The 26,464-nt window shown below is 36.8% G+C and overlaps 56 non-coding genes across 56 annotated transcripts; all 56 read left to right on the top strand.

The window, feature by feature from the left end:
* Positions 1-57: 57 nt before the first annotated feature.
* TRNAK-UUU (transfer RNA lysine (anticodon UUU)) lies at positions 58-130 on the top strand. The gene has a single exon. It is a non-coding gene; the product is annotated as a tRNA-Lys (tRNA).
* A 551-nt stretch (positions 131-681) lies between these two features.
* TRNAK-UUU (transfer RNA lysine (anticodon UUU)) lies at positions 682-754 on the top strand. The gene has a single exon. It is a non-coding gene; the product is annotated as a tRNA-Lys (tRNA).
* A 238-nt stretch (positions 755-992) lies between these two features.
* TRNAK-UUU (transfer RNA lysine (anticodon UUU)) lies at positions 993-1,065 on the top strand. The gene has a single exon. It is a non-coding gene; the product is annotated as a tRNA-Lys (tRNA).
* A 235-nt stretch (positions 1,066-1,300) lies between these two features.
* Positions 1,301-1,373, top strand: TRNAK-UUU (transfer RNA lysine (anticodon UUU)). The gene has a single exon. It is a non-coding gene; the product is annotated as a tRNA-Lys (tRNA).
* Positions 1,374-1,922: 549 nt separating this feature from the next.
* TRNAK-UUU (transfer RNA lysine (anticodon UUU)) lies at positions 1,923-1,995 on the top strand. Its single transcript has one exon. It is a non-coding gene; the product is annotated as a tRNA-Lys (tRNA).
* Positions 1,996-2,544: 549 nt separating this feature from the next.
* On the top strand, positions 2,545-2,617 carry TRNAK-UUU (transfer RNA lysine (anticodon UUU)). The gene has a single exon. It is a non-coding gene; the product is annotated as a tRNA-Lys (tRNA).
* Positions 2,618-2,861: 244 nt separating this feature from the next.
* TRNAK-UUU (transfer RNA lysine (anticodon UUU)) lies at positions 2,862-2,934 on the top strand. Its single transcript has one exon. It is a non-coding gene; the product is annotated as a tRNA-Lys (tRNA).
* A 234-nt stretch (positions 2,935-3,168) lies between these two features.
* Positions 3,169-3,241, top strand: TRNAK-UUU (transfer RNA lysine (anticodon UUU)). Its single transcript has one exon. It is a non-coding gene; the product is annotated as a tRNA-Lys (tRNA).
* Positions 3,242-3,477: 236 nt separating this feature from the next.
* Positions 3,478-3,550, top strand: TRNAK-UUU (transfer RNA lysine (anticodon UUU)). The gene has a single exon. It is a non-coding gene; the product is annotated as a tRNA-Lys (tRNA).
* Positions 3,551-4,097: 547 nt separating this feature from the next.
* On the top strand, positions 4,098-4,170 carry TRNAK-UUU (transfer RNA lysine (anticodon UUU)). The gene has a single exon. It is a non-coding gene; the product is annotated as a tRNA-Lys (tRNA).
* A 245-nt stretch (positions 4,171-4,415) lies between these two features.
* Positions 4,416-4,488, top strand: TRNAK-UUU (transfer RNA lysine (anticodon UUU)). The gene has a single exon. It is a non-coding gene; the product is annotated as a tRNA-Lys (tRNA).
* Positions 4,489-4,723: 235 nt separating this feature from the next.
* TRNAK-UUU (transfer RNA lysine (anticodon UUU)) lies at positions 4,724-4,796 on the top strand. Its single transcript has one exon. It is a non-coding gene; the product is annotated as a tRNA-Lys (tRNA).
* A 244-nt stretch (positions 4,797-5,040) lies between these two features.
* Positions 5,041-5,113, top strand: TRNAK-UUU (transfer RNA lysine (anticodon UUU)). Its single transcript has one exon. It is a non-coding gene; the product is annotated as a tRNA-Lys (tRNA).
* Positions 5,114-6,597: 1,484 nt separating this feature from the next.
* Positions 6,598-6,670, top strand: TRNAK-UUU (transfer RNA lysine (anticodon UUU)). The gene has a single exon. It is a non-coding gene; the product is annotated as a tRNA-Lys (tRNA).
* Positions 6,671-6,909: 239 nt separating this feature from the next.
* Positions 6,910-6,982, top strand: TRNAK-UUU (transfer RNA lysine (anticodon UUU)). Its single transcript has one exon. It is a non-coding gene; the product is annotated as a tRNA-Lys (tRNA).
* A 235-nt stretch (positions 6,983-7,217) lies between these two features.
* Positions 7,218-7,290, top strand: TRNAK-UUU (transfer RNA lysine (anticodon UUU)). The gene has a single exon. It is a non-coding gene; the product is annotated as a tRNA-Lys (tRNA).
* Positions 7,291-7,534: 244 nt separating this feature from the next.
* Positions 7,535-7,607, top strand: TRNAK-UUU (transfer RNA lysine (anticodon UUU)). The gene has a single exon. It is a non-coding gene; the product is annotated as a tRNA-Lys (tRNA).
* Positions 7,608-9,091: 1,484 nt separating this feature from the next.
* On the top strand, positions 9,092-9,164 carry TRNAK-UUU (transfer RNA lysine (anticodon UUU)). Its single transcript has one exon. It is a non-coding gene; the product is annotated as a tRNA-Lys (tRNA).
* A 546-nt stretch (positions 9,165-9,710) lies between these two features.
* Positions 9,711-9,783, top strand: TRNAK-UUU (transfer RNA lysine (anticodon UUU)). Its single transcript has one exon. It is a non-coding gene; the product is annotated as a tRNA-Lys (tRNA).
* A 239-nt stretch (positions 9,784-10,022) lies between these two features.
* On the top strand, positions 10,023-10,095 carry TRNAK-UUU (transfer RNA lysine (anticodon UUU)). The gene has a single exon. It is a non-coding gene; the product is annotated as a tRNA-Lys (tRNA).
* A 242-nt stretch (positions 10,096-10,337) lies between these two features.
* Positions 10,338-10,410, top strand: TRNAK-UUU (transfer RNA lysine (anticodon UUU)). Its single transcript has one exon. It is a non-coding gene; the product is annotated as a tRNA-Lys (tRNA).
* A 235-nt stretch (positions 10,411-10,645) lies between these two features.
* On the top strand, positions 10,646-10,718 carry TRNAK-UUU (transfer RNA lysine (anticodon UUU)). Its single transcript has one exon. It is a non-coding gene; the product is annotated as a tRNA-Lys (tRNA).
* A 550-nt stretch (positions 10,719-11,268) lies between these two features.
* Positions 11,269-11,341, top strand: TRNAK-UUU (transfer RNA lysine (anticodon UUU)). Its single transcript has one exon. It is a non-coding gene; the product is annotated as a tRNA-Lys (tRNA).
* Positions 11,342-11,578: 237 nt separating this feature from the next.
* On the top strand, positions 11,579-11,651 carry TRNAK-UUU (transfer RNA lysine (anticodon UUU)). Its single transcript has one exon. It is a non-coding gene; the product is annotated as a tRNA-Lys (tRNA).
* Positions 11,652-11,892: 241 nt separating this feature from the next.
* TRNAK-UUU (transfer RNA lysine (anticodon UUU)) lies at positions 11,893-11,965 on the top strand. The gene has a single exon. It is a non-coding gene; the product is annotated as a tRNA-Lys (tRNA).
* A 240-nt stretch (positions 11,966-12,205) lies between these two features.
* Positions 12,206-12,278, top strand: TRNAK-UUU (transfer RNA lysine (anticodon UUU)). The gene has a single exon. It is a non-coding gene; the product is annotated as a tRNA-Lys (tRNA).
* A 553-nt stretch (positions 12,279-12,831) lies between these two features.
* Positions 12,832-12,904, top strand: TRNAK-UUU (transfer RNA lysine (anticodon UUU)). Its single transcript has one exon. It is a non-coding gene; the product is annotated as a tRNA-Lys (tRNA).
* A 234-nt stretch (positions 12,905-13,138) lies between these two features.
* Positions 13,139-13,211, top strand: TRNAK-UUU (transfer RNA lysine (anticodon UUU)). Its single transcript has one exon. It is a non-coding gene; the product is annotated as a tRNA-Lys (tRNA).
* A 236-nt stretch (positions 13,212-13,447) lies between these two features.
* Positions 13,448-13,520, top strand: TRNAK-UUU (transfer RNA lysine (anticodon UUU)). Its single transcript has one exon. It is a non-coding gene; the product is annotated as a tRNA-Lys (tRNA).
* Positions 13,521-13,761: 241 nt separating this feature from the next.
* Positions 13,762-13,834, top strand: TRNAK-UUU (transfer RNA lysine (anticodon UUU)). Its single transcript has one exon. It is a non-coding gene; the product is annotated as a tRNA-Lys (tRNA).
* A 235-nt stretch (positions 13,835-14,069) lies between these two features.
* Positions 14,070-14,142, top strand: TRNAK-UUU (transfer RNA lysine (anticodon UUU)). The gene has a single exon. It is a non-coding gene; the product is annotated as a tRNA-Lys (tRNA).
* A 239-nt stretch (positions 14,143-14,381) lies between these two features.
* On the top strand, positions 14,382-14,454 carry TRNAK-UUU (transfer RNA lysine (anticodon UUU)). Its single transcript has one exon. It is a non-coding gene; the product is annotated as a tRNA-Lys (tRNA).
* A 234-nt stretch (positions 14,455-14,688) lies between these two features.
* TRNAK-UUU (transfer RNA lysine (anticodon UUU)) lies at positions 14,689-14,761 on the top strand. The gene has a single exon. It is a non-coding gene; the product is annotated as a tRNA-Lys (tRNA).
* A 236-nt stretch (positions 14,762-14,997) lies between these two features.
* On the top strand, positions 14,998-15,070 carry TRNAK-UUU (transfer RNA lysine (anticodon UUU)). The gene has a single exon. It is a non-coding gene; the product is annotated as a tRNA-Lys (tRNA).
* A 241-nt stretch (positions 15,071-15,311) lies between these two features.
* Positions 15,312-15,384, top strand: TRNAK-UUU (transfer RNA lysine (anticodon UUU)). The gene has a single exon. It is a non-coding gene; the product is annotated as a tRNA-Lys (tRNA).
* A 235-nt stretch (positions 15,385-15,619) lies between these two features.
* Positions 15,620-15,692, top strand: TRNAK-UUU (transfer RNA lysine (anticodon UUU)). The gene has a single exon. It is a non-coding gene; the product is annotated as a tRNA-Lys (tRNA).
* Positions 15,693-15,935: 243 nt separating this feature from the next.
* On the top strand, positions 15,936-16,008 carry TRNAK-UUU (transfer RNA lysine (anticodon UUU)). The gene has a single exon. It is a non-coding gene; the product is annotated as a tRNA-Lys (tRNA).
* An 858-nt stretch (positions 16,009-16,866) lies between these two features.
* On the top strand, positions 16,867-16,939 carry TRNAK-UUU (transfer RNA lysine (anticodon UUU)). The gene has a single exon. It is a non-coding gene; the product is annotated as a tRNA-Lys (tRNA).
* A 1,173-nt stretch (positions 16,940-18,112) lies between these two features.
* On the top strand, positions 18,113-18,185 carry TRNAK-UUU (transfer RNA lysine (anticodon UUU)). Its single transcript has one exon. It is a non-coding gene; the product is annotated as a tRNA-Lys (tRNA).
* Positions 18,186-18,723: 538 nt separating this feature from the next.
* TRNAK-UUU (transfer RNA lysine (anticodon UUU)) lies at positions 18,724-18,796 on the top strand. The gene has a single exon. It is a non-coding gene; the product is annotated as a tRNA-Lys (tRNA).
* Positions 18,797-19,032: 236 nt separating this feature from the next.
* On the top strand, positions 19,033-19,105 carry TRNAK-UUU (transfer RNA lysine (anticodon UUU)). The gene has a single exon. It is a non-coding gene; the product is annotated as a tRNA-Lys (tRNA).
* Positions 19,106-19,346: 241 nt separating this feature from the next.
* On the top strand, positions 19,347-19,419 carry TRNAK-UUU (transfer RNA lysine (anticodon UUU)). The gene has a single exon. It is a non-coding gene; the product is annotated as a tRNA-Lys (tRNA).
* A 239-nt stretch (positions 19,420-19,658) lies between these two features.
* On the top strand, positions 19,659-19,731 carry TRNAK-UUU (transfer RNA lysine (anticodon UUU)). The gene has a single exon. It is a non-coding gene; the product is annotated as a tRNA-Lys (tRNA).
* Positions 19,732-19,970: 239 nt separating this feature from the next.
* On the top strand, positions 19,971-20,043 carry TRNAK-UUU (transfer RNA lysine (anticodon UUU)). Its single transcript has one exon. It is a non-coding gene; the product is annotated as a tRNA-Lys (tRNA).
* An 857-nt stretch (positions 20,044-20,900) lies between these two features.
* TRNAK-UUU (transfer RNA lysine (anticodon UUU)) lies at positions 20,901-20,973 on the top strand. Its single transcript has one exon. It is a non-coding gene; the product is annotated as a tRNA-Lys (tRNA).
* A 548-nt stretch (positions 20,974-21,521) lies between these two features.
* Positions 21,522-21,594, top strand: TRNAK-UUU (transfer RNA lysine (anticodon UUU)). The gene has a single exon. It is a non-coding gene; the product is annotated as a tRNA-Lys (tRNA).
* Positions 21,595-22,145: 551 nt separating this feature from the next.
* Positions 22,146-22,218, top strand: TRNAK-UUU (transfer RNA lysine (anticodon UUU)). Its single transcript has one exon. It is a non-coding gene; the product is annotated as a tRNA-Lys (tRNA).
* A 236-nt stretch (positions 22,219-22,454) lies between these two features.
* TRNAK-UUU (transfer RNA lysine (anticodon UUU)) lies at positions 22,455-22,527 on the top strand. The gene has a single exon. It is a non-coding gene; the product is annotated as a tRNA-Lys (tRNA).
* A 241-nt stretch (positions 22,528-22,768) lies between these two features.
* Positions 22,769-22,841, top strand: TRNAK-UUU (transfer RNA lysine (anticodon UUU)). Its single transcript has one exon. It is a non-coding gene; the product is annotated as a tRNA-Lys (tRNA).
* A 239-nt stretch (positions 22,842-23,080) lies between these two features.
* On the top strand, positions 23,081-23,153 carry TRNAK-UUU (transfer RNA lysine (anticodon UUU)). The gene has a single exon. It is a non-coding gene; the product is annotated as a tRNA-Lys (tRNA).
* A 1,174-nt stretch (positions 23,154-24,327) lies between these two features.
* On the top strand, positions 24,328-24,400 carry TRNAK-UUU (transfer RNA lysine (anticodon UUU)). Its single transcript has one exon. It is a non-coding gene; the product is annotated as a tRNA-Lys (tRNA).
* A 550-nt stretch (positions 24,401-24,950) lies between these two features.
* TRNAK-UUU (transfer RNA lysine (anticodon UUU)) lies at positions 24,951-25,023 on the top strand. The gene has a single exon. It is a non-coding gene; the product is annotated as a tRNA-Lys (tRNA).
* Positions 25,024-25,268: 245 nt separating this feature from the next.
* TRNAK-UUU (transfer RNA lysine (anticodon UUU)) lies at positions 25,269-25,341 on the top strand. Its single transcript has one exon. It is a non-coding gene; the product is annotated as a tRNA-Lys (tRNA).
* A 234-nt stretch (positions 25,342-25,575) lies between these two features.
* TRNAK-UUU (transfer RNA lysine (anticodon UUU)) lies at positions 25,576-25,648 on the top strand. The gene has a single exon. It is a non-coding gene; the product is annotated as a tRNA-Lys (tRNA).
* Positions 25,649-25,884: 236 nt separating this feature from the next.
* On the top strand, positions 25,885-25,957 carry TRNAK-UUU (transfer RNA lysine (anticodon UUU)). Its single transcript has one exon. It is a non-coding gene; the product is annotated as a tRNA-Lys (tRNA).
* Positions 25,958-26,202: 245 nt separating this feature from the next.
* Positions 26,203-26,275, top strand: TRNAK-UUU (transfer RNA lysine (anticodon UUU)). Its single transcript has one exon. It is a non-coding gene; the product is annotated as a tRNA-Lys (tRNA).
* Positions 26,276-26,464: the final 189 nt, after the last annotated feature.

The following is a 26,464-nucleotide window of genomic DNA, read 5'->3' as shown; positions in this document are numbered from 1 at the left end:
GCAGAGAATTAATGTGATTTTTTTTTTTGTGTGTGATTAGAAAATTGCTCTCACAGAGCCTGGATAGCTCAGTCGGTAGAGCATCAGACTTTTAATCTGAGGGTCCAGGGTTCAAGTCCCTGTTCAGGCGAAATGTTCACTACATGGCATTGTGAGAATAAGTGTGATGTTTTTGACCACAAACTGTTTCATTGTAATGAATCTTCTAGTCTTTGTGTTACTAAGACATCAACCACTAGGAGTCAGGATAGCTCAGTTGGTAAACACATATTTTGTGATTTTCTTGATCTTTTCAACCTTGTCTTCTATTATAGCAGAGAATTTATGTTATTTGTTTTTTGTGTGTGACTAGAAATTTGCTCTCACAGATCCTGCATAGCTCAGTCGGTAGAGCATCAGACTTTTAATCTGAGGGTCCAGGGTTCAAGTCCCTGTTCAGGCAAAATGTTCACTATAAGGCATTGTGATAATAAGCGTGATGTTTTTGACCACAAACTGTTTCATAGTATTTTATCTTCTATTCTTTGTGTTACTAAGACATCAACCACTAGGAGTCAGGATAGCTCAGTTGGTAAACACATATTCTGTGTTTTTCTTGATCTTTTCAACCTTGTTTTCTTTTATAGCAGAGAATTTATGTTATTTGTTTTTTGTGTGTGACTAGAAAATTGCTCTCACAGAGCCTGGATAGCTCAGTCGGTAGAGCATCAGACTTTTAATCTGAGGGTCCAGGGTTCAAGACCCTGTTCAGGCAAAATGTTCACTATAAGGCATTGTGATAATAAGCGTGATGTTTTTGACCACAAACTGTTTCATAGTATTTTATCTTCTAGTCTTTGTGTTACTAAGACATCAACCACTAGGAGTCAGGATAGCTCAGTTGGTAAACACATATTCTGTGTTTTTCTTGATCTTTTCAACCTTGTATTCTCTTATAGCAGAGAATTTATGTGATTTTTTTTTGTGTGTGATTAGAAAATTGCTCTCACAGAGCCTGGATAGCTCAGTCGGTAGAGCATCAGACTTTTAATCTGAGGGTCCAGGGTTCAAGTCCCTGTTCAGGCGAAATGTTCACTACATGGCATTGTGAGAATAAGTGTGATGTTTTTGACCACAAACTGTTTCATTGTAATGAATCTTCTAGTCTTTGTTTTACTAAGACATCAACCACTAGGAGTCAGGATAGCTCAGTTGACAAACACATATTTTGTGTTTTTCTTGATCTTTTCAACATTTTCTTCTTTTATAGTAGAGAATTTATGTGATTTTTTTTGTGTGACAAGAAAAATGCTCTCACAGAGCCTGGATAGCTCAGTCGGTAGAGCATCAGACTTTTAATCTGAGGGTCCAGGGTTCAAGTCCCTGTTCAGGCGAAATGTTCACTATAAGGCATTGTGATAATAAGTGTGCTGTTTTTTTTACCACAAACTGTTTCATAGTATTTTATCTTCTAGTCTTTGTGTTACTAAGACATCAACCACTAGGAGTGAGGATAGTTCAGTTGGTAAACACATATTCTGTGTTTTTCTTGATCTTTTCAACCTTGTCTTCTTTTATAGTAGAGAATTTATGTTATTTGTTTTTTGTGTGTGACTAGAAAAATGCTCTCACAGAGGCTGGATAGCTCAGTCGGTAGAGCATCAGACTTTTAATCTGAGGGTCCAGGGTTCAAGTCCCTGTTCAGGCGAAATGTTCACTACATGGCATTGTGAGAATAAGTGTGATGTCTTTGACCACAAACTGTTTCATTGTAATGAATCTTCTAGTCTTTGTGTTACTAAAACATCAACCACTAGGAGTCAGGATAGCTCAGTTGGTAAACACATATTTTGTGGTTTTCTTGATCTTTTCAACATTTTCTTCTTTTATAGTAGAGAATTTATGTGATTTTTTTTGTGTGACTAGAAGAATGCTCTCACAGAGCCTGGATAGCTCAGTCGGTAGAGCATCAGACTTTTAATCTGAGGGTCCAGGGTTCAAGTCCCTGTTCAGGCGAAATGTTCACTATAAGGCATTGTGATAATAAGTGTGCTGTTTTTTTTACCACAAACTGTTTCATAGTATTTTATCTTCTAGTCTTTGTGTTACTAAGACATCAACCACTAGGAGTGAGGATAGTTCAGTTGGTAAACACATATTCTGTGTTTTTCTTGATCTTTTCAACCTTGTCTTCTTTTATAGTAGAGAATTTATGTTATTTGTTTTTTGTGTGTGACTAGAAAAATGCTCTCACAGAGGCTGGATAGCTCAGTCGGTAGAGCATCAGACTTTTAATCTGAGGGTCCAGGGTTCAAGTCCCTGTTCAGGCGAAATGTTCACTACATGGCATTGTGAGAATAAGTGTGATGTCTTTGACCACAAACTGTTTCATTGTAATGAATCTTCTAGTCTTTGTGTTACTAAAACATCAACCACTAGGAGTCAGGATAGCTCAGTTGGTAAACACATATTTTGTGGTTTTCTTGATCTTTTCAACATTTTCTTCTTTTATAGTAGAGAATTTATGTGATTTTTTTTGTGTGACTAGAAGAATGCTCTCACAGAGCCTGGATAGCTCAGTCGGTAGAGCATCAGACTTTTAATCTGAGGGTCCAGGGTTCAAGTCCCTGTTCAGGCAAAATGTGCACTATAAAGGCATTGTGATAATAAGCGTGATGTTTTTTTTTTACCACAAACTGTTTCATAGTATTTTATCTTCTAGTCTTTGTCTTACTAAGACATCAACCACTAGGAGTCAGGATAGTTCAGTTGGTAAACACATATTCTGTGTTTTTCTTGATCTTTTCAACCTTGTCTTCTTTTATAGTAGAGAATTTATGTTATTTGTTTTTTGTGTGTGACTAGAAAATTGCTCTCACAGAGCCTGGATAGCTCAGTCGGTAGAGCATCAGACTTTTAATCTGAGGGTCCAGGGTTCAAGTCCCTGTTCAGGCGAAATGTTCACTACATGGCATTGTGAGAATAAGTGTGATGACTTTGACCACAAACTGTTTCATTGTAATGAATCTTCTAGTCTTTGTGTTACTAAAACATCAACCACTAGGAGTCAGGATAGCTCAGTTGGTAAACACATATTTTGTGGTTTTCTTGATCTTTTCAACATTTTCTTCTTTTATAGTAGAGAATTTATGTGTTTTTTTTGTGTGACTAGAGGAATGCTATCACAGAGCCTGGATAGCTCAGTCGGTAGAGCATCAGACTTTTAATCTGAGGGTCCAGGGTTCAAGTCCCTGTTCAGGCAAAATGTTCACTACATGGCATTGTGAGAAAAAGTGTGATGTTTTTGACCACAAACTGTTTCATTGTAATGAATCTTCTAGTCTTTGTGTTACTAAGACATCAACCACTAGGAGTCAGGATAGATCAGTTGATGAACACATATTTTGTGGTTTTCTTGATCTTTTCAACATTTTCTTCTTTTATAGTAGAGAATTTATGTGATTTTTTTTTGTGTGACAAGAAAAATGCTCTCACAGAGCCTGGATAGCTCAGTCGGTAGAGCATCAGACTTTTAATCTGAGGGTCCAGGGTTCAAGTCCCTGTTCAGGCGAAATGTTCACTATAAGGCATTGTGATAATAAGTGTGCTGTTTTTTACCACAAACTGTTTCATAGTATTTTATCTTCTAGTCTTTGTGTTACTAAGACATCAACCACTAGGAGTGAGGATAGTTCAGTTGGTAAACACATATTCTGTGTTTTTCTTGATCTTTTCAACCTTGTCTTCTTTTATAGTAGAGAATTTATGTTATTTGTTTTTTGTGTGTGACTAGAAAATTGCTCTCACAGAGGCTGGATAGCTCAGTCGGTAGAGCATCAGACTTTTAATCTGAGGGTCCAGGGTTCAAGTCCCTGTTCAGGCGAAATGTTCACTACATGGCATTGTGAGAATAAGTGTGATGTCTTTGACCACAAACTGTTTCATTGTAATGAATCTTCTAGTCTTTGTGTTACTAAAACATCAACCACTAGGAGTCAGGATAGCTCAGTTGGTAAACACATATTTTGTGGTTTTCTTGATCTTTTCAACATTTTCTTCTTTTATAGTAGAGAATTTATGTGATTTTTTTTGTGTGACTAGAAGAATGCTCTCACAGAGCCTGGATAGCTCAGTCGGTAGAGCATCAGACTTTTAATCTGAGGGTCCAGGGTTCAAGTCCCTGTTCAGGCGAAATGTGCACTATAAAGGCATTGTGATAATAAGCGTGATGTTTATTTTTTTACCACAAACTGTTTCATAGTATTTTATCTTCTAGTCTTTGTCTTACTAAGACATCAACCACTAGGAGTCAGGATAGTTCAGTTGGTAAACACATATTCTGTGTTTTTCTTGATCTTTTCAACCTTGTCTTCTTTTATAGTAGAGAATTTATGTTATTTGTTTTTTGTGTGTGACTAGAAAATTGCTCTCACAGAGCCTGGATAGCTCAGTCGGTAGAGCATCAGACTTTTAATCTGAGGGTCCAGGGTTCAAGTCCCTGTTCAGGCGAAATGTTCACTACATGGCATTGTGAGAATAAGTGTGATGTCTTTGACCACAAACTGTTTCATTGTAATGAATCTTCTAGTCTTTGTGTTACTAAAACATCAACCACTAAGAGTCAGGATAGCTCAGTTGGTAAACACATATTTTGTGGTTTTCTTGATCTTTTCAACATTTTCTTCTTTTATAGTAGAGAATTTATGTGATTTTTTTTGTGTGCCTAGAAGAATGCTCTCACAGAGCCTGGATAGCTCAGTCGGTAGAGCATCAGACTTTTAATCTGAGGGTCCAGGGTTCAAGTCCCTGTTCAGGCGAAATGTGCACTATAAAGGCATTGTGATAATAAGTGTGATGTTATTTTTTTACCACAAACTGTTTCACAGTATTTTATCTTCTAGTCTTTGTCTTACTAAGACATCAACCACTAGGAGTCAGGATAGTTCAGTTGGTAAACACATATTCTGTGTTTTTCTTGATCTTTTCAACCTTGTATTCTTTTATAGCAGAGAATGTATGTGATTTTTTTTTTGTGTGTGATTAGAAATTTGCTCTCACAGAGCCTGGATAGCTCAGTCGGTAGAGCATCAGACTTTTAATCTGAGGGTCCAGGGTTCAAGTCCCTGTTCAGGCGAAATGTTCACTACATGGCATTGTGAGAATAAGTGTGATGTTTTTGACCACAAACTGTTTCATTGTAATGAATCTTCTAGTCTTTGTGTTACTAAGACATCAACCACTAGGAGTCAGGATAGCTCAGTTGGCAAACACATATTTTGTGGTTTTCTTGATCTTTTCAACCTTGTCTTCTATTATAGCAGAGAATTTATGTTATTTGTTTTTTGTGTGTGACTAGAAAATTGCTCTCACAGATCCTGCATAGCTCAGTCGGTAGAGCATCAGACTTTTAATCTGAGGTTCCAGGGTTCAAGTCCCTGTTCAGGCAAAATGTTCACTATAAGGCATTGTGATAATAAGCGTGATGTTTTTGACCACAAACTGTTTCATAGTATTTTATCTTCTATTCTTTGTGTTACTAAGACATCAACCACTAGGAGTCAGGATAGCTCAGTTGGTAAACACATATTCTTTGTTTTTCTTGATCTTTTCAACCTTGTATTCTTTTATAGCAGAGAATTTATGTGATTTTTTTTTTGTGTGTGATTAGAAAATTGCTCTCACAGAGCCTGGATAGCTCAGTCGGTAGAGCATCAGACTTTTAATCTGAGGGTCCAGGGTTCAAGTCCCTCTTCAGGCGAAATGTTCACAACATGGCATTGTGAGAATAAGTGTGATGTTTTTGACCACAAACTGTTTCATTGTAATGAATCTTCTAGTCTTTGTGTTACTAAGACATCAACCACTAGGAGTCAGGATAGCTCAGTTGGTAAACACATATTTTGTGGTTTTCTTGATCTTTTCAACATTTTCTTCTTTTATAGAAGAGAATTTATGTGATTTTTTTTTGTGTGACTAGAAGAGTACTCACACAGAGCCTGGATAGCTCAGTCGGTAGAGCATCAGACTTTTAATCTGAGGGTCCAGGGTTCAAGTCACTGTTCAGGCGAAATGTTCACTATAAGGCATTGTGATAATAAGCGTGATGTTTTTGACCACAAACTGTTTCATAGTATTTTATCTTCTAGTCTTTGTGTTACTAAGACATCAACCACTAGGAGTCAGGATAGTTCAGTTGGTAAACACATATTCTGTGTTTTTCTTGATCTTTTTAACCTTGTATTCTTTTATAGCAGAGAATTTATGTTATTTGTTTTTTGTGTGTGACTAGAAAGTTGCACTCACTGAGCCTGGATAGCTCAGTCGGTAGAGCATCAGACTTTTAATCTGAGGGTGCAGGGTTCAAGTTCCTGTTCAGGTGAAATGTTCACTACATGGCATTGTGATAATAAGTGTGATGTTTTTGATGACCACATACTGTTTCATTGTAATGAATCTTCTAGTCTTTGTGTTACTAAGACATCAACCACTAGGAGTCAGGATAGCTCAGTTGATAAACACATATTTTGTGGTTTTCTTGATCTTTTCAACATTTTCTTCTTTTATAGTAGAGAATTTATGTGATTTTTTTGTGTGTGACAAGAAAAATGCTCTCACAGAGCCTGGATAGCTCAGTCGGTAGAGCATCAGACTTTTAATCTGAGGGTCCAGGGTTCAAGTCCCTGTTCAGGCGAAATGTTCGCTATAAGGCATTGTGATAATAAGTGTGCTGTTTTTTACCACAAACTGTTTCATAGTATTTTATCTTCTAGTCTTTGTGTTACTAAGACATCAACCACTAGGAGTGAGGATAGTTCAGTTGGTAAACACATATTCTGTGTTTTTCTTGATCTTTTCAACCTTGTTTTCTTTTATAGCAGAGAATTTATGTTATTTGTTTTTTGTGTGTGACTAGAAAATTGCTCTCACAGAGCCTGGATAGCTCAGTCGGTAGAGCATCAGACTTTTAATCTGAGGGTCCAGGGTTCAAGTCCCTGTTCAGGCGAAATGTGCACTATAAGGCATTGTGATAATAAGCGTGATGTTTTTGACCACAAACTGTTTCATTGTAATGAATCTTCTAGTCTTTGTGTTACTAAGACATCAACCGCTAGGAGTCAGGATAGCTCAGTTGGTAAACACATATTTTGTGGTTTTCTTGATCTTTTCAACATTTTCTTCTTTTATAGTAGAGAATTTATGTGATTTTTTTTGTGTGCCTAGAAGAATGCTCTCACAGAGCCTGGATAGCTCAGTCGGTAGAGCATCAGACTTTTAATCTGAGGGTCCAGGGTTCAAGTCCCTGTTCAGGCGAAATGTGCACTATAAAGGCATTGTGATAATAAGTGTGATGTTATTTTTTTACCACAAACTGTTTCACAGTATTTTATCTTCTAGTCTTTGTCTTACTAAGACATCAACCACTAGGAGTCAGGATAGTTCAGTTGGTAAACACATATTCTGTGTTTTTCTTGATCTTTTCAACCTTGTATTCTTTTATAGCAGAGAATGTATGTGATTTTTTTTTTGTGTGTGATTAGAAATTTGCTCTCACAGAGCCTGGATAGCTCAGTCGGTAGAGCATCAGACTTTTAATCTGAGGGTCCAGGGTTCAAGTCCCTGTTCAGGCGAAATGTTCACTACATGGCATTGTGAGAATAAGTGTGATGTTTTTGACCACAAACTGTTTCATTGTAATGAATCTTCTAGTCTTTGTGTTACTAAGACATCAACCACTAGGAGTCAGGATAGCTCAGTTGGCAAACACATATTTTGTGGTTTTCTTGATCTTTTCAACCTTGTCTTCTATTATAGCAGAGAATTTATGTTATTTGTTTTTTGTGTGTGACTAGAAAATTGCTCTCACAGATCCTGCATAGCTCAGTCGGTAGAGCATCAGACTTTTAATCTGAGGTTCCAGGGTTCAAGTCCCTGTTCAGGCAAAATGTTCACTATAAGGCATTGTGATAATAAGCGTGATGTTTTTGACCACAAACTGTTTCATAGTATTTTATCTTCTATTCTTTGTGTTACTAAGACATCAACCACTAGGAGTCAGGATAGCTCAGTTGGTAAACACATATTCTGTGTTTTTCTTGATCTTTTCAACCTTGTATTCTTTTATAGCAGAGAATTTATGTGATTTTTTTTTTGTGTGTGATTAGAAAATTGCTCTCACAGAGCCTGGATAGCTCAGTCGGTAGAGCATCAGACTTTTAATCTGAGGGTCCAGGGTTCAAGTCCCTCTTCAGGCGAAATGTTCACAACATGGCATTGTGAGAATAAGTGTGATGTTTTTGACCACAAACTGTTTCATTGTAATGAATCTTCTAGTCTTTGTGTTACTAAGACATCAACCACTAGGAGTCAGGATAGCTCAGTTGGTAAACACATATTTTGTGGTTTTCTTGATCTTTTCAACATTTTCTTCTTTTATAGAAGAGAATTTATGTGATTTTTTTTTGTGTGACTAGAAGAGTACTCACACAGAGCCTGGATAGCTCAGTCGGTAGAGCATCAGACTTTTAATCTGAGGGTCCAGGGTTCAAGTCACTGTTCAGGCGAAATGTTCACTATAAGGCATTGTGATAATAAGCGTGATGTTTTTGACCACAAACTGTTTCATAGTATTTTATCTTCTAGTCTTTGTGTTACTAAGACATCAACCACTAGGAGTCAGGATAGTTCAGTTGGTAAACACATATTCTGTGTTTTTCTTGATCTTTTTAACCTTGTATTCTTTTATAGCAGAGAATTTATGTTATTTGTTTTTTGTGTGTGACTAGAAAGTTGCACTCACAGAGCCTGGATAGCTCAGTCGGTAGAGCATCAGACTTTTAATCTGAGGGTGCAGGGTTCAAGTTCCTGTTCAGGTGAAATGTTCACTACATGGCATTGTGATAATAAGTGTGATGTTTTTGATGACCACATACTGTTTCATTGTAATGAATCTTCTAGTCTTTGTGTTACTAAGACATCAACCACTAGGAGTCAGGATAGCTCAGTTGATAAACACATATTTTGTGGTTTTCTTGATCTTTTCAACATTTTCTTCTTTTATAGTAGAGAATTTATGTGATTTTTTTGTGTGTGACAAGAAAAATGCTCTCACAGAGCCTGGATAGCTCAGTCGGTAGAGCATCAGACTTTTAATCTGAGGGTCCAGGGTTCAAGTCCCTGTTCAGGCGAAATGTTCGCTATAAGGCATTGTGATAATAAGTGTGCTGTTTTTTACCACAAACTGTTTCATAGTATTTTATCTTCTAGTCTTTGTGTTACTAAGACATCAACCACTAGGAGTGAGGATAGTTCAGTTGGTAAACACATATTCTGTGTTTTTCTTGATCTTTTCAACCTTGTCTTCTTTTATAGTAGAGAATTTATGTTATTTGTTTTTTGTGTGTGACTAGAAAATTGCTCTCACAGAGGCTGGATAGCTCAGTCGGTAGAGCATCAGACTTTTAATCTGAGGGTCCAGGGTTCAAGTCCCTGTTCAGGCGAAATGTTCACTACATGGCATTGTGAGAATAAGTGTGATGTCTTTGACCACAAACTGTTTCATTGTAATGAATCTTCTAGTCTTTGTGTTACTAAAACATCAACCACTAGGAGTCAGGATAGCTCAGTTGGTAAACACATATTTTGTGGTTTTCTTGATCTTTTCAACATTTTCTTCTTTTATAGTAGAGAATTTCTGTGATTTTTTTGTGTGACTATAGGAATGCTATCACAGAGCCTGGATAGCTCAGTCGGTAGAGCATCAGACTTTTAATCTGAGGGTCCAGGGTTCAAGTCCCTGTTCAGGCATAATGTTCTCTACATGGCATTGTGAGAAAAAGTTTGATGTTTTTGACCACAAACTGTTTCATTGTAATGAATCTTCTAGTCTTTGTGTTACTAAGACATCAACCACTAGGAGTCAGGATAGCTCAGTTGATGAACACATATTTTGTGTTTTTCTTGATCTTTTCAACCTTGTATTCTTTTATAGCAGAGAATTTATGTGATTTTTTTTTTGTGTGTGATTAGAAAATTGCTCTCACAGAGCCTGGATAGCTCAGTCGGTAGAGCATCAGACTTTTAATCTGAGGGTCCAGGGTTCAAGTCCCTGTTCAGGCGAAATGTTCACTATAAGGCATTGTGATAATAAGTGTGCTGTTTTTTTTTACCACAAACTGTTTCATAGTATTTTATCTTCTAGTCTTTGTGTTACTAAGACATCAACCACTAGGAGTGAGGATAGTTCAGTTGGTAAACACATATTCTGTGTTTTTCTTGATCTTTTCAACCTTGTTTTCTTTTATAGCAGAGAATTTATGTTATTTGTTTTTTGTGTGTGACTAGAAAATTGCTCTCACAGAGCCTGGATAGCTCAGTCGGTAGAGCATCAGACTTTTAATCTGAGGGTCCAGGGTTCAAGTCCCTGTTCAGGCGAAATGTGCACTATAAGGCATTGTGATAATAAGCGTGATGTTTTTGACCACAAACTGTTTCATTGTAATGAATCTTCTAGTCTTTGTGTTACTAAGACATCAACCGCTAGGAGTCAGGATAGCTCAGTTGGTAAACACATATTTTGTGGTTTTCTTGATCTTTTCAACATTTTCTTCTTTTATAGTAGAGAATTTATGTGATGTTTTTTGTGTGCCTAGAAGAATGCTCTCACAGAGCCTGGATAGCTCAGTCGGTAGAGCATCAGACTTTTAATCTGAGGGTCCAGGGTTCAAGTCCCTGTTCAGGCGAAATGTGCACTATAAAGGCATTGTGATAATAAGTGTGATGTTTTTTTTTACCACAAACTGTTTCATAGTATTTTATCTTCTAGTCTTTGTCTTACTAAGACATCAACCACTAGGAGTCAGGATAGTTCAGTTGGTAAACACATATTCTGTGTTTTTCTTGATCTTTTCAACCTTGTCTTCTTTTATAGTAGAGAATTTATGTTATTTGTTTTTTGTGTGTGACTAGAAAATTGCTCTCACAGAGGCTGGATAGCTCAGTCGGTAGAGCATCAGACTTTTAATCTGAGGGTCCAGGGTTCAACTCCCTGTTCAGGCGAAATGTTCACTACATGGCATTATGAGAATAAGTGTGATGTCTTTGACCACAAACTGTTTCATTGTAATAAATCTTCTAGTCTTTGTGTTACTAAAACATCAACCACTAGGAGTCAGGATAGCTCAGTTGGTAAACACATATTTTGTGGTTTTCTTGATCTTTTCAACATTTTCTTCTTTTATAGTAGAGAATTTCTGTGATTTTTTTGTGTGACTAGAGGAATGCTATCACAGAGCCTGGATAGCTCAGTCGGTAGAGCATCAGACTTTTAATCTGAGGGTCCAGGGTTCAAGTCCCTGTTCAGGCATAATGTTCTCTACATGGCATTGTGAGAAAAAGTTTGATGTTTTTGACCACAAACTGTTTCATTGTAATGAATCTTCTAGTCTTTGTGTTACTAAGACATCAACCACTAGGAGTCAGGATAGCTCAGTTGATGAACACATATTTTGTGGTTTTCTTGATCTTTTCAACATTTTCTTCTTTTATAGTAGAGAATTTATGTGATTTTTTTTTTGTGTGACAAGAAAAATGCTCTCACAGAGCCTGGATAGCTCAGTCGGTAGAGCATCAGACTTTTAATCTGAGGGTCCAGGGTTCAAGTCCCTGTTCAGGCGAAATGTTCACTATAAGGCATTGTGATAATAAGTGTGCTGTTTTTTTTACCACAAACTGTTTCATAGTATTTTATCTTCTAGTCTTTGTGTTACTAAGACATCAACCACTAGGAGTGAGGATAGTTCAGTTGGTAAACACATATTCTGTGTTTTTCTTGATCTTTTCAACCTTGTTTTCTTTTATAGCAGAGAATTTATGTTATTTGTTTTTTGTGTGTGACTAGAAAATTGCTCTCACAGAGCCTGGATAGCTCAGTCGGTAGAGCATCAGACTTTTAATCTGAGGGTCCAGGGTTCAAGTCCCTGTTCAGGCAAAATGTTCACTATAAGGCATTGTGATAATAAGCGTGATGTTTTTGACCACAAACTGTTTCAAAGTATTTTATCTTCTAGTCTTTGTGTTACTAAGACATCAACCACTAGGAGTCAGGAAAGCTCAGTTGGTAAACACATATTCTGTGTTTTTCTTGATCTTTTCAACCTTGTATTCTCTTATAGCAGAGAATTTATGTGATTTTTTTTTTTGTGTGTGATTAGAAAATTGCTCTCACAGAGCCTGGATAGCTCAGTCGGTAGAGCATCAGACTTTTAATCTGAGGGTCCAGGGTTCAAGTCCCTGTTCAGGCGAAATGTTCACTATAAGGCATTGTGATAATAAGTGTGCTGTTTTTTTTACCACAAACTGTTTCATAGTATTTTATCTTCTAGTCTTTGTGTTACTAAGACATCAACCACTAGGAGTGAGGATAGTTCAGTTGGTAAACACATATTCTGTGTTTTTCTTGATCTTTTCAACCTTGTCTTCTTTTATAGCAGAGAATTTATGTTATTTGTTTTTTGTGTGTGATTAGAAAATTGCACTCTCAGATCCTGGATAGCTCAGTCGGTAGAGCATCGGACTTTTAATCTGAGGGTCCAGGGTTCAAGTCCCTGTTCAGGCAAAATGTTCACTATAAGGCATTGTGATAATAAGTGTGATGTTTTGGACCACAAACTGTTTCATAGCATTTTATCTTTTAGTCTTTGTGTTACTAAGACATCAACCACTAGGAGTCAAGATAGTTCAGATGGTAAACACATATTCTGTGTTTTTCTTGATCTTTTCAACCTTGTCTTCTTTTATAGCAGAGAATTTATGTGATTTGTTTTTTGTGTGTGACTAGAAAATTGCTCTCACAGAGCCTGGATAGCTCAGTCGGTAGAGCATCAGACTTTTAATCTGAGGGTCCAGGGTTCAAGTCCCTGTTCAGGCGAAATGTTCACTACATGGCATTGTGAGAATAAGTGTGATGTCTTTGACCACAAACTGTTTCATTGTAATGAATCTTCTAGTCTTTGTGTTACTAAAACATCAACCACTAGGAGTCAGGATAGCTCAGTTGGTAAACACATATTTTGTGGTTTTCTTGATCTTTTCAACATTTTCTTCTTTTATAGTAGAGAATTTATGTGTTTTTTTTGTGTGACTAGAGCAATGCTATCACAGAGCCTGGATAGCTCAGTCGGTAGAGCATCAGACTTTTAATCTGAGGGTCCAGGGTTCAAGTCCCTGTTCAGGCAAAATGTTCACTACATGGCATTGTGAGAAAAAGTGTGATGTTTTTGACCACAAACTGTTTCATTGTAATGAATCTTCTAGTCTTTGTGTTACTAAGACATCAACCACTAGGAGTCAGGATAGATCAGTTGATGAACACATATTTTGTGGTTTTCTTGATCTTTTCAACATTTTCTTCTTTTATAGTAGAGAATTTATGTGATTTTTTTTTGTGTGACAAGAAAAATGCTCTCACAGAGCCTGGATAGCTCAGTCGGTAGAGCATCAGACTTTTAATCTGAGGGTCCAGGGTTCAAGTCCCTGTTCAGGCGAAATGTTCACTATAAGGCATTGTGATAATAAGTGTGCTGTTTTTTTTACCACAAACTGTTTCATAGTATTTTATCTTCTAGTCTTTGTGTTACTAAGACATCAACCACTAGGAGTGAGGATAGTTCAGTTGGTAAACACATATTCTGTGTTTTTCTTGATCTTTTCAACCTTGTTTTCTTTTATAGCAGAGAATTTATGTTATTTGTTTTTTGTGTGTGACTAGAAAATTGCTCTCACAGAGCCTGGATAGCTCAGTCGGTAGAGCATCAGACTTTTAATCTGAGGGTCCAGGGTTCAAGTCCCTGTTCAGGCAAAATGTGCACTATAAGGCATTGTGATAATAAGCGTGATGTTTTTGACCACAAACTGTTTCATTGTAATGAATCTTCTAGTCTTTGTGTTACTAAGACATCAACCGCTAGGAGTCAGGATAGCTCAGTTGACAAACACATATTTTGTGGTTTTCTTGATCTTTTCAACATTTTCTTCTTTTATAGTAGAGAATTTATGTGATTTTTTTTGTGTGACAAGAAAAATGCTCTCACAGAGCCTGGATAGCTCAGTCGGTAGAGCATCAGACTTTTAATCTGAGGGTCCAGGGTTCAAGTCCCTGTTCAGGCGAAATGTTCACTATAAGGCATTGTGATAATAAGTGTGCTGTTTTTTACCACAAACTGTTTCATAGTATTTTATCTTCTAGTCTTTGTGTTACTAAGACATCAACCACTAGGAGTGAGGATAGTTCAGTTGGTAAACACATATTCTGTGTTTTTCTTGATCTTTTCAACCTTGTCTTCTTTTATAGTAGAGAATTTATGTTATTTGTTTTTTGTGTGTGACTAGAAAATTGCTCTCACAGAGCCTGGATAGCTCAGTCGGTAGAGCATCAGACTTTTAATCTGAGGGTCCAGGGTTCAAGTCCCTGTTCAGGCGAAATGTTCACTACATGGCATTGTGAGAATAAGTGTGATGTCTTTGACCACAAACTGTTTCATTGTAATGAATCTTCTAGTCTTTGTGTTACTAAAACATCAACCACTAGGAGTCAGGATAGCTCAGTTGGTAAACACATATTTTGTGGTTTTCTTGATCTTTTCAACATTTTCTTCTTTTATAGTAGAGAATTTATGTGTTTTTTTTGTGTGACTAGAGGAATGCTATCACAGAGCCTGGATAGCTCAGTCGGTAGAGCATCAGACTTTTAATCTGAGGGTCCAGGGTTCAAGTCCCTGTTCAGGCAAAATGTTCACTACATGGCATTGTGAGAAAAAGTGTGATGTTTTTGACCACAAACTGTTTCATTGTAATGAATCTTCTAGTCTTTGTGTTACTAAGAAATCAACCACTAGGAGTCAGGATAGATCAGTTGATGAACACATATTTTGTGGTTTTCTTGATCTTTTCAACATTTTCTTCTTTTATAGTAGAGAATTTATGTGATTTTTTTTTGTGTGACAAGAAAAATGCTCTCACAGAGCCTGGATAGCTCAGTCGGTAGAGCATCAGACTTTTAATCTGAGGGTCCAGGGTTCAAGTCCCTGTTCAGGCGAAATGTTCACTATAAGGCATTGTGATAATAAGTGTGCTGTTTTTTTTACCACAAACTGTTTCATAGTATTTTATCTTCTAGTCTTTGTGTTACTAAGACATCAACCACTAGGAGTGAGGATAGTTCAGTTGGTAAACACATATTCTGTGTTTTTCTTGATCTTTTCAACCTTGTTTTCTTTTATAGCAGAGAAATTATGTTATTTGTTTTTTGTGTGTGACTAGACAATTGCTCGCACAGAGCCTGGATAGCTCAGTCGGTAGAGCATCAGACTTTTAATCTGAGGGTCCAGGGTTCAAGTCCCTGTTCAGGCGAAATGTGCACTATAAGGCATTGTGATAATAAGCGTGATGTTTTTGACCACAAACTGTTTCATTGTAATGAATCTTCTAGTCTTTGTGTTACTAAGACATCAACCGCTAGGAGTCAGGATAGCTCAGTTGGTAAACACATATTTTGTGGTTTTCTTGATCTTTTTAACATTTTCTTCTTTTATAGTAGAGAATTTATGTGATTTTTTTTGTGTGCCTAGAAGAATGCTCTCACAGAGCCTGGATAGCTCAGTCGGTAGAGCATCAGACTTTTAATCTGAGGGTCCAGGGTTCAAGTCCCTGTTCAGGCGAAATGTGCACTATAAAGGCATTGTGATAATAAGTGTGATGTTTTTTTTTACCACAAACTGTTTCATAGTATTTTATCTTCTAGTCTTTGTCTTACTAAGACATCAACCACTAGGAGTCAGGATAGTTCAGTTGGTAAACACATATTCTGTGTTTTTCTTGATCTTTTCAACCTTGTATTCTTTTATAGCAGAGAATTTATGTGATTTTTTTTTTGTGTGTGATTAGAAAATTGCTCTCACAGAGCCTGGATAGCTCAGTCGGTAGAGCATCAGACTTTTAATCTGAGGGTCCAGGGTTCAAGTCCCTGTTCAGGCGAAATGTTCACTACATGGCATTGTGAGAGTAAGTGTGATGTTTTTGACCACAAACTGTTTCATTGTAATGAATCTTCTAGTCTTTGTGTTACTAAGACATCAACCACTAGGAGTCAGGATAGCTCAGTTGGTAAACACATATTTTGTGGTTTTCTTGATCTTTTCAACCTTGTCTTCTATTATAGCAGAGAATTTATGTTATTTGTTTTTTGTGTGTGACTAGAAATTTGCTCTCACAGATCCTGCATAGCTCAGTTGGTAGAGCATCAGACTTTTAATCTGAGGGTCCAGGGTTCAAGTCCCTGTTCAGGCAAAATGTTCACTATAAGGCATTGTGATAATAAGCGTGATGTTTTTGACCACAAACTGTTTCATAGTATTTTATCTTCTATTCTTTGTGTTACTAAGACATCAACCACTAGGAGTCAGGATAGCTCAGTTGGTAAACACATATTCTGTGTTTTTCTTGATCTTTTCAACCTTGTATTCTTTTATAGCAGAGAATTTATGTGATTTTTTTTTTGTGTGTGATTAGAAAATTGCTCTCACAGAGCCTGGATAGCTCAGTCGGTAGAGCATCAGACTTTTAATCTGAGGGTCCAGGGTTTAAGTCCCTCTTCAGGCGAAATGTTCACAACATGGCATTGTGAGAATAAGTGTGATGTTTTTGACCACAAACTGTTTCATTGTAATGAATCTTCTAGTCTTTGTGTTACTAAGACATCAACCACTAGGAGTCAGGATAGCTCAGTTGGTAAACACATATTTTGTGGTTTTCTTGATCTTTTCAACATTTTCTTCTTTTATAGAAGAGAATTTATGTTTATTTTTTGTGTGACTAGAAGAGTACTCACACAGAGCCTGGATAGCTCAGTCGGTAGAGCATCAGACTTTTAATCTGAGGGTCCAGGGTTCAAGTCCCTGTTCAGGCGAAATGTTCACTATAAGGCATTGTGATAATAAGCGTGATGTTTTTGACCACAAACTGTTTCATAGTATTTTATCTTCTAGTCTTTGTGTTACTAAGACATCAACCACTAGGAGTCAGGATAGTTCAGTTGGTAAACACATATTCTGTGTTTTTCTTGATCTTTTTAACCTTGTATTCTTTTATAGCAGAGAATTTATGTTATTTGTTTTTTGTGTGTGACTAGAAAGTTGCACTCACAGAGCCTGGATAGCTCAGTCGGTAGAGCATCAGACTTTTAATCTGAGGGTGCAGGGTTCAAGTCCCTGTTCAGGTGAAATGTTCACTACATGGCATTGTGAGAGTAAGTGTGATGTTTTTGACCACAAACTGTTTCATTGTAATGAATCTTCTAGTCTTTGTGTTACTAAGACATCAACCACTAGGAGTCAGGATAGCTCAGTTGGTAAACACATATTTTGTGGTTTTCTTGATCTTTTCAACCTTGTCTTCTATTATAGCAGAGAATTTATGTTATTTGTTTTTTGTGTGTGACTAGAAATTTGCTCTCACAGATCCTGCATAGCTCAGTTGGTAGAGCATCAGACTTTTAATCTGAGGGTCCAGGGTTCAAGTCCCTGTTCAGGCAAAATGTTCACTATAAGGCATTGTGATAATAAGCGTGATGTTTTTGACCACAAACTGTTTCATAGTATTTTATCTTCTATTCTTTGTGTTACTAAGACATCAACCACTAGGAGTCAGGATAGCTCAGTTGGTAAACACATATTCTGTGTTTTTCTTGATCTTTTCAACCTTGTATTCTTTTATAGCAGAGAATTTATGTGATTTTTTTTTTTGTGTGTGATTAGAAAATTGCTCTCACAGAGCCTGGATAGCTCAGTCGGTAGAGCATCAGACTTTTAATCTGAGGGTCCAGGGTTTAAGTCCCTCTTCAGGCGAAATGTTCACAACATGGCATTGTGAGAATAAGTGTGATGTTTTTGACCACAAACTGTTTCATTGTAATGAATCTTCTAGTCTTTGTGTTACTAAGACATCAACCACTAGGAGTCAGGATAGCTCAGTTGCTAAACACATATTTTGTGGTTTTCTTGATCTTTTCAACATTTTCTTCTTTTATAGTAGAGAATTTATGTGATTTTTTTGTGTGTGACAAGAAGAATGCTCTCACAGAGCCTGGATAGCTCAGTCGGTAGAGCATCAGACTTTTAATCTGAGGGTCCAGGGTTCAAGTCCCTGTTCAGGCGAAATGTTCACTATAAGGCATTGTGATAATAAGTGTGCTGTTTTTTACCACAAACTGTTTCATAGTATTTTATCTTCTAGTCTTTGTGTTACTAAGACATCAACCACTAGGAGTGAGGATAGTTCAGTTGGTAAACACATATTCTGTGTTTTTCTTGATCTTTTCAACCTTGTCTTCTTTATAGTAGAGAATTTATGTTATTTGTTTTTTGTGTGTGACTAGAAAATTGCTCTCACAGAGGCTGGATAGCTCAGTCGGTAGAGCATCAGACTTTTAATCTGAGGGTCCAGGGTTCAAGTCCCTGTTCAGGCGAAATGTTCACTACATGGCATTGTGAGAATAAGTGTGATGTCTTTGACCACAAACTGTTTCATTGTAATGAATCTTCTAGTCTTTGTGTTACTAAAACATCAACCACTAGGATAGCTCAGTTGGTAAACACATATTTTGTGGTTTTCTTGATCTTTTCAACATTTTCTTCTTTTATAGTAGAGAATTTCTGTGATTTTTTTGTGTGACTAGAGGAATCCTATCACAGAGCCTGGATAGCTCAGTCGGTAGAGCATCAGACTTTTAATCTGAGGGTCCAGGGTTCAAGTCCCTGTTCAGGCATAATGTTCTCTACATGGCATTGTGAGAAAAAGTTTGATGTTTTTGACCACAAACTGTTTCATTGTAATGAATCTTCTAGTCTTTGTGTTACTAAGACATCAACCACTAGGAGTCAGGATAGCTCAGTTGATGAACACATATTTTGTGGTTTTCTTGATCTTTTCAACATTTTCTTCTTTTATAGTAGAGAATTTATGTGATTTTTTTTTGTGTGACAAGAAAGATGCTCTCACAGAGCCTGGATAGCTCAGTCGGTAGAGCATCAGACTTTTAATCTGAGGGTCCAGGGTTCAAGTCCCTGTTCAGGCGAAATGTTCACTATAAGGCATTGTGATAATAAGTGAGCTGTTTTTTTTACCACAAACTGTTTCATAGTATTTTATCTTCTAGTCTTTGTGTTACTAAGACATCAACCACTAGGAGTGAGGATAGTTCAGTTGGTAAACACATATTCTGTGTTTTTCTTGATCTTTTCAACCTTGTTTTCTTTTATAGCAGAGAATTTATGTTATTTGTTTTTTGTGTGTGACTAGAAAATTGCTCTCACAGAGCCTGGATAGCTCAGTCGGTAGAGCATCAGACTTTTAATCTGAGGGTCCAGGGTTCAAGTCCCTGTTCAGGCAAAATGTTCACTATAAGGCATTGTGATAATAAGCGTGATGTTATTGACCACAAACTGTTTCATAGTATTTTATCTTCTAGTCTTTGTGTTACTAAGACATCAACCACTAGGAGTCAGGATAGCTCAGTTGGTAAACACATATTCTGTGTTTTTCTTGATATTTTCAACCTTGTATTCTCTTATAGCAGAGAATTTATGTGATTTTTTTTTTGTGTGTGATTAGAAAATTGCTCTCACAGAGCCTGGATAGCTCAGTCGGTAGAGCATCAGACTTTTAATCTGAGGGTCCAGGGTTCAAGTCCCTGTTCAGGCAAAATGTTCACTATAAGGCATTGTGATAATAAGCATGATGTTTTTGACCACAAACTGTTTCATAGTATTTTATCTTCTATTCTTTGTGTTACTAAGACATCAACCACTAGGAGTCAGGATAGCTCAGTTGGTAAACACATATTCTATGTTTTTCTTGATCTTTTCAACCTTGTATTCTTTTATAGCAGAGAATTTATGTGATTTTTTTTTTGTGTGTCATTAGAAAATTGCTCTCTCAGAGCCTGGATAGCTCAGTCGGTAGAGCATCAGACTTTTAATCTGAGGGTCCAGGGTTCAAGTCCCTGTTCAGGCGAAATGTTCACTACATGGCATTGTGAGAATAAGTGTGATGTTTTTGACCACAAACTGTTTCATTGTAATGAATCTTCTAGTCTTTGTGTTACTAAGACATCAACCACTAGGAGTCAGGATAGCTCAGTTGGTAAACACATATTTTGTGGTTTTCTTGATCTTTTCAACATTTTCTTCTTTTATAGAAGAGAATTTATGTGATTTTTTTGTGTGACTAGAAGAGTACTCACACAGAGCCTGGATAGCTCAGTCGGTAGAGCATCAGACTTTTAATCTGAGGGTCCAGGGTTCAAGTCCCTGTACAGGCGAAATGTTCACTATAAGGCATTGTGATAATAAGTGTGATGTTTTTGACCACAAACTGTTTCATAGTATTTTATCTTCTAGTCTTTGTGTTACCAAGACATCAACCACTAGGAGTCAGGATAGTTCAGTTGGTAAACACATATTCTGTGTTTTTCTTGATCTTTTTAACCTTGTATTCTTTTATAGCAGAGAATTTATGTTATTTGTTTTTTGTGAGTGACTAGAAAGTTGCGCTCACAGAGCCTGGATAGCTCAGTCGGTAGAGCATCAGACTTTTAATCTGAGGGTGCAGGGTTCAAGTTCCTGTTCAGGTGAAATGTTCACTACATGGCATTGTGATAATAAGTGTGATGTTTTTGATAACCACATACTGTTTCATTGTAATGAATCTTCTAGTCTTTGTGTTACTAAGACATCAACCACTAGGAGTCAGGATAGCTCAGTTGATAAACACATATTTTGTGGTTTTCTTGATCATTTCAACATTTTCTTCTTTTATAGTAGAGAATTTATGTGATTTTTTTTGTGTGACAAGAAAAATGCTCTCACAGAGCCTGGATAGCTCAGTCGGTAGAGCATCAGACTTTTAATCTGAGGGTCCAGGGTTCAAGTCCCTGTTTAGGCGAAATGTTCACTATAAGGCATTGTGATAATAAGTGTGCTGTTTTTTACCACAAACTGTTTCATAGTATTTTATCTTCTAGTCTTTGTGTTACTAAGACATCAACCACTAGGAGTGAGGATAGTTCAGTTGGTAAACACATATTCTGTGTTTTTCTTGATCTTTTCAACCTTGTCTTCTTTTATAGTAGAGAATTTATGTTATTTGTTTTTTTGTGTGTGACTAGAAAATTGCTCTCACAGAGGCTGGATAGCTCAGTCGGTAGAGCATCAGACTTTTAATCTGAGGGTCCAGGGTTCAAGTCCCTGTTCAGGCGAAATGTTCACTATAAGGCATTGTGATAATAAGTGTGATGTCTTTGACCACAAACTGTTTCATTGTAATGAATCTTCTAGTCTTTGTGTTACTAAAACCTCAACCACTAGGAGTCAGGATAGCTCAGTTGGTAAACAAATATTTTGTGGTTTTCTTGATCTTTTCAACATTTTCTTCTTTTATAGTAGAGAATTTATGTGATTTTTTTTGTGTGACTAGAAGAATGCTCTCACAGAGCCTGGATAGCTCAGTCGGTAGAGCATCAGACTTTTAATCTGAGGGTCCAGGGTTCAAGTCCCTGTTCAGGCGAAATGTGCACTATAAAGGCATTGTGATAATAAGCGTGATGTTTTTTTTTTACCACAAACTATTTCATAGTATTTTATCTTCTAGTCTTTGTCTTACTAAGACATCAACCACTAGGAGTCAGGATAGTTCAGTTGGTAAACACATATTCTGTGTTTTTCTTGATCTTTTCAACCTTGTCTTCTTTTATAGTAGAGAATTTATGTTATTTGTTTTTTGTGTGTGACTAGAAAATTGCTCTCACAGAGCCTGGATAGCTCAGTCGGTAGAGCATCAGACTTTTAATCTGAGGGTCCAGGGTTCAAGTGCCTGTTCAGGCGAAATGTTCACTACATGGCATTGTGAGAATAAGTGTGATGTCTTTGACCACAAACTGTTTCATTGTAATGAATCTTCTAGTCTTTGTGTTACTAAAACATCAACCACTAGGAGTCAGGATAGCTCAGTTGGTAAACACATATTTTGTGGTTTTCTTGATCTTTTCAACATTTTCTTCTTTTATAGTAGAGAATTTATGTGTTTTTTTTGTGTGACTAGAGGAATGCTATCACAGAGCCTGGATAGCTCAGTCGGTAGAGCATCAGACTTTTAATCTGAGTGTCCAGGGTTCAAGTCCCTGTTCAGGCAAAATGTTCACTACATGGCATTGTGAGAAAAAGTGTGATGTTTTTGACCACAAACTATTTCATTGTAATGAATCTTCTAGTCTTTGTGTTACTAAGACATCAACCACTAGGAGTCAGGATAGATCAGTTGATGAACACATATTTTGTGGTTTTCTTGATGTTTTCAACATTTTCTTCTTTTATAGTAGAGAATTTATGTAATTTTTTTTTGTGTGACAAGAAAAATGCTCTCACAGAGCCTGGATAGCTCAGTCGGTAGAGCATCAGACTTTTAATCTGAGGGTCCAGGGTTCAAGTCCCTGTTCAGGCAAAATGTTCACTATAAGGCATTGTGATAATAAGTGTGCTGTTTTTTTTACCACAAACTGTTTCATAGTATTTTATCTTCTAGTCTTTGTGTTACTAAGACATCAACCACTAGGAGTGAGGATAGTTCAGTTGGTAAACACATATTCTGTGTTTTTCTTGATCTTTTCAACCTTGTTTTCTTTTATAGCAGAGAATTTATGTTATTTGTTTTTTGTGTGTGACTAGAAAATTGCTCTCACAGAGCCTGGATAGCTCAGTCGGTAGAGCATCAGACTTTTAATCTGAGGGTCCAGGGTTCAAGTCCCTGTTCAGGCAAAATGTTCACTATAAGGCATTGTGATAATAAGCATGATGTTTTTGACCACAAACTGTTTCATAGTATTTTATCTTCTAGTCTTTGTGTTACTAAGACATCAACCACTAGGAGTCAGGATAGCTCAGTTGGTAAACACATATTCTGTGTTTCTCTTGATCTTTTCAACCTTGTATTCTTTTATAGCAGAGAATTTATGTGATTTTTTTTTTGTGTGTGATTAGAAAATTGCTCTCACAGAGCCTGGATAGCTCAGTCGGTAGAGCATCAGACTTTTAATCTGAGGGTCCAGGGTTCAAGTCCCTGTTCAGGCGAAATGTTCACTACATGGCATTGGGAGAATAAGTGTGATGTTTTTGACCACAAACTGTTTCATTGTAATGAATCTTCTAGTCTTTGTGTTACTAAGACATCAACCACTAGGAGTCAGGATAGCTCAGTTGGTAAACACATATTTTGTGGTTTTCTTGATCTTTTCAACCTTGTCTTCTATTATAGCAGAGAATTTATGTTATTTGTTTTTTGTGTGTGACTAGAAATTTGCTCTCACAGATCCTGCATAGCTCAGTCGGTAGAGCATCAGACTTTTAATCTGAGGGTCCAGGGTTCAAGTCCCTGTTCAGGCAAAATGTTCACTATAAGGCATTGTGATAATAAGCGTGATGTTTTTGACCACAAACTGTTTCATAGTATTTTATCTTCTATTCTTTGTGTTACTAAGACATCAACCACTAGGAGTCAGGATAGCTCAGTTGGTAAACACATATTCTGTGTTTTTCTTGATCTTTTCAACCTTGTATTCTTTTATAGCAGAGAATTTATGTGATTTTTTTTTTTTGTGTGTGATTAGAAAATTGCTCTCACAGAGCATGGATAGCTCAGTCGGTAGAGCATCAGACTTTTAATCTCAGGGTCCAGGGTTCAAGTCCCTGTTCAGGCGAAATGTTCACTACATGGCATCGTGAGAATAAGTGTGATGTTTTTGACCACAAACTGTTTCATTGTAATGAATCTTCTAGTCTTTGTTTTACTAAGACATCAACCACTAGGAGTCAGGATAGCTCAGTTGACAAACACATATTTTGTGGTTTTCTTGATCTTTTCAACCTTGTATTCTTTTATAGCAGAGAATTTATGTGATTTTTTTTTTTGTGTGTGATTAGAAAATTGCTCTCACAGAGCCTGGATAGCTCAGTCGGTAGAGCATCAGACTTTTAATCTCCGGGTCCAGGGTTCAAGTCCCTGTTCAGGCGAAATGTTCACTACATGGCATTGTGAGAATAAGTGTGATGTTTTTGACCACAAACTGTTTCATTGTAATGAATCTTCTAGTCTTTGTGTTACTAAGACATCAACCACTAGGAGTCAGGATAGCTCAGTTGGTAAACACATATTTTGTGGTTTTCTTGATCTTTTCAACATTTTCTTCTTTTATAGAAGAGAATTTATGTGATTTTTTTTGTGTGACTAGAAGAGTACTCACACAGAGCCTGGATAGCTCAGTCGGTAGAGCATCAGACTTTTAATCTGAGGGTCCAGGGTTCAAGTCCCTGTTCAGGCGAAATGTTCACTATAAGGCATTGTGATAATAAGCGTGATGTTTTTGACCACAAACTGTTTCATAGTATTTTATCTTCTAGTCTTTGTGTTACTAAGACATCGACCACTAGGAGTCAGGATAGTTCAGTTGGTAAACACATGTTCTGTGTTTTTCTTGATCTTTTTAACCTTGTATTCTTTTATAGCAGAGAATTTATGTTATTTGTTTTTTGTGTGTGACTAGAAAGTTGGACTCACAGAGCCTGGATAGCTCAGTCGGTAGAGCATCAGACTTTTAATCTGAGGGTGCAGGGTTCAAGTTCCTGTTCAGGTGAAATGTTCACTACATGGCATTGTGATAATAAGTGTGATGTTTTTGATGACCACATACTGTTTCATTGTAATGAATCTTCTAGTCTTTGTGTTACTAAAACATCAACCACTAGGAGTCAGGATAGCTCAGTTGGTAAACACATATTTTGTGGTTTTCTTGATCTTTTCAACATTTTCTTCTTTTATAGTAGAGAATTTATGTGATTTTTTTTGTGTGACTAGAAGAATGCTCTCACAGAGCCTGGATAGCTCAGTCGGTAGAGCATCAGACTTTTAATCTGAGGGTCCAGGGTTCAAGTCCCTGTTCAGGCGAAATGTGCACTATAAAGGCATTGTGATAATAAGCGTGATGTTTTTTTTTTTACCACAAACTGTTTCATAGTATTTTATCTTCTAGTCTTTGTCTTACTAAGACATCAACCACTAGGAGTCAGGATAGTTCAGTTGGTAAACACATATTCTGTGTTTTTCTTGATCTTTTCAACCTTGTCTTCTTTTATAGTAGAGAATTTATGTTATTTGTTTTTTGTGTGTGACTAGAAAATTGCTCTCACAGAGCCTGGATAGCTCAGTCGGTAGAGCATCAGACTTTTAATCTGAGGGTCCAGGGTTCAAGTCCCTGTTCAGGCGAAATGTTCACTACATGGCATTGTGAGAATAAGTGTGATGTCTTTGACCACAAACTGTTTCATTGTAATGAATCTTCTAGTCTTTGTGTTACTAAAACATCAACCACTAGGAGTCAGGATAGCTCAGTTGGTAAACACATATTTTGTGGTTTTCTTGATCTTTTCAACATTTTCTTCTTTTATAGTAGAGAATTTATGTTTTTTTTTTGTGTGACTAGAGGAATGCTATCACAGAGCCTGGATAGCTCAGTCGGTAGAGCATCAGACTTTTAATCTGAGGGTCCAGGGTTCAAGTCCCTGTTCAGGCAAAATGTTCACTACATGGCATTGTGAGAAAAAGTGTGATGTTTTTGACCACAAACTGTTTCATTGTAATGAATCTTCTAGTCTTTGTGTTACTAAGACATCAACCACTAGGAGTCAGGATAGATCAGTTGATGAACACATATTTTGTGGTTTTCTTGATCTTTTCAACATTTTCTTCTTTTATAGTAGAGAATTTATGTGATTTTTTTTTGTGTGACAAGAAAAATGCTCTCACAGAGCCTGGATAGCTCAGTCGGTAGAGCATCAGACTTTTAATCTGAGGGTCCAGGGTTCAAGTCCCTGTTCAGGCGAAATGTTCACTATAAGGCATTGTGATAATAAGCGTGATGTTTTTTTTTTTTACCACAAACTGTTTCATAGTATTTTATCTTCTAGTCTTTGTGTTACTAAGACATCAACCACTAGGAGTGAGGATAGTTCAGTTGGTAAACACATATTCTGTGTTTTTCTTGATCTTTTCAACCTTGTTTTCTTTTATAGCAGAGAATTTATGTTATTTGTTTTTTGTGTGTGACTAGAAAATTGCTCTCACAGAGCCTGGATAGCTCAGTCGGTAGAGCATCAGACTTTTAATCTGAGGGTCCAGGGTTCAAGTCCCTGTTCAGGCAAAATGTTCACTATAAGGCATTGTGATAATAAGCGTGATGTTTTTGACCACAAACTGTTTCATAGTATTTTATCTTCTAGTCTTTGTGTTACTAAGACATCAACCACTAGGAGTCAGGATAGCTCAGTTGGTAAACACATATTCTGTGTTTTTCTTGATCTTTTCAACCTTGTATTCTTTTATAGCAGAG

This window comes from Hyla sarda, chromosome 1, assembly GCF_029499605.1.
Source record: "Hyla sarda isolate aHylSar1 chromosome 1, aHylSar1.hap1, whole genome shotgun sequence".
NCBI lineage: Eukaryota > Metazoa > Chordata > Amphibia > Anura > Hylidae > Hyla > Hyla sarda.
This window is presented reverse-complemented; position numbering and strand designations above follow the sequence as displayed.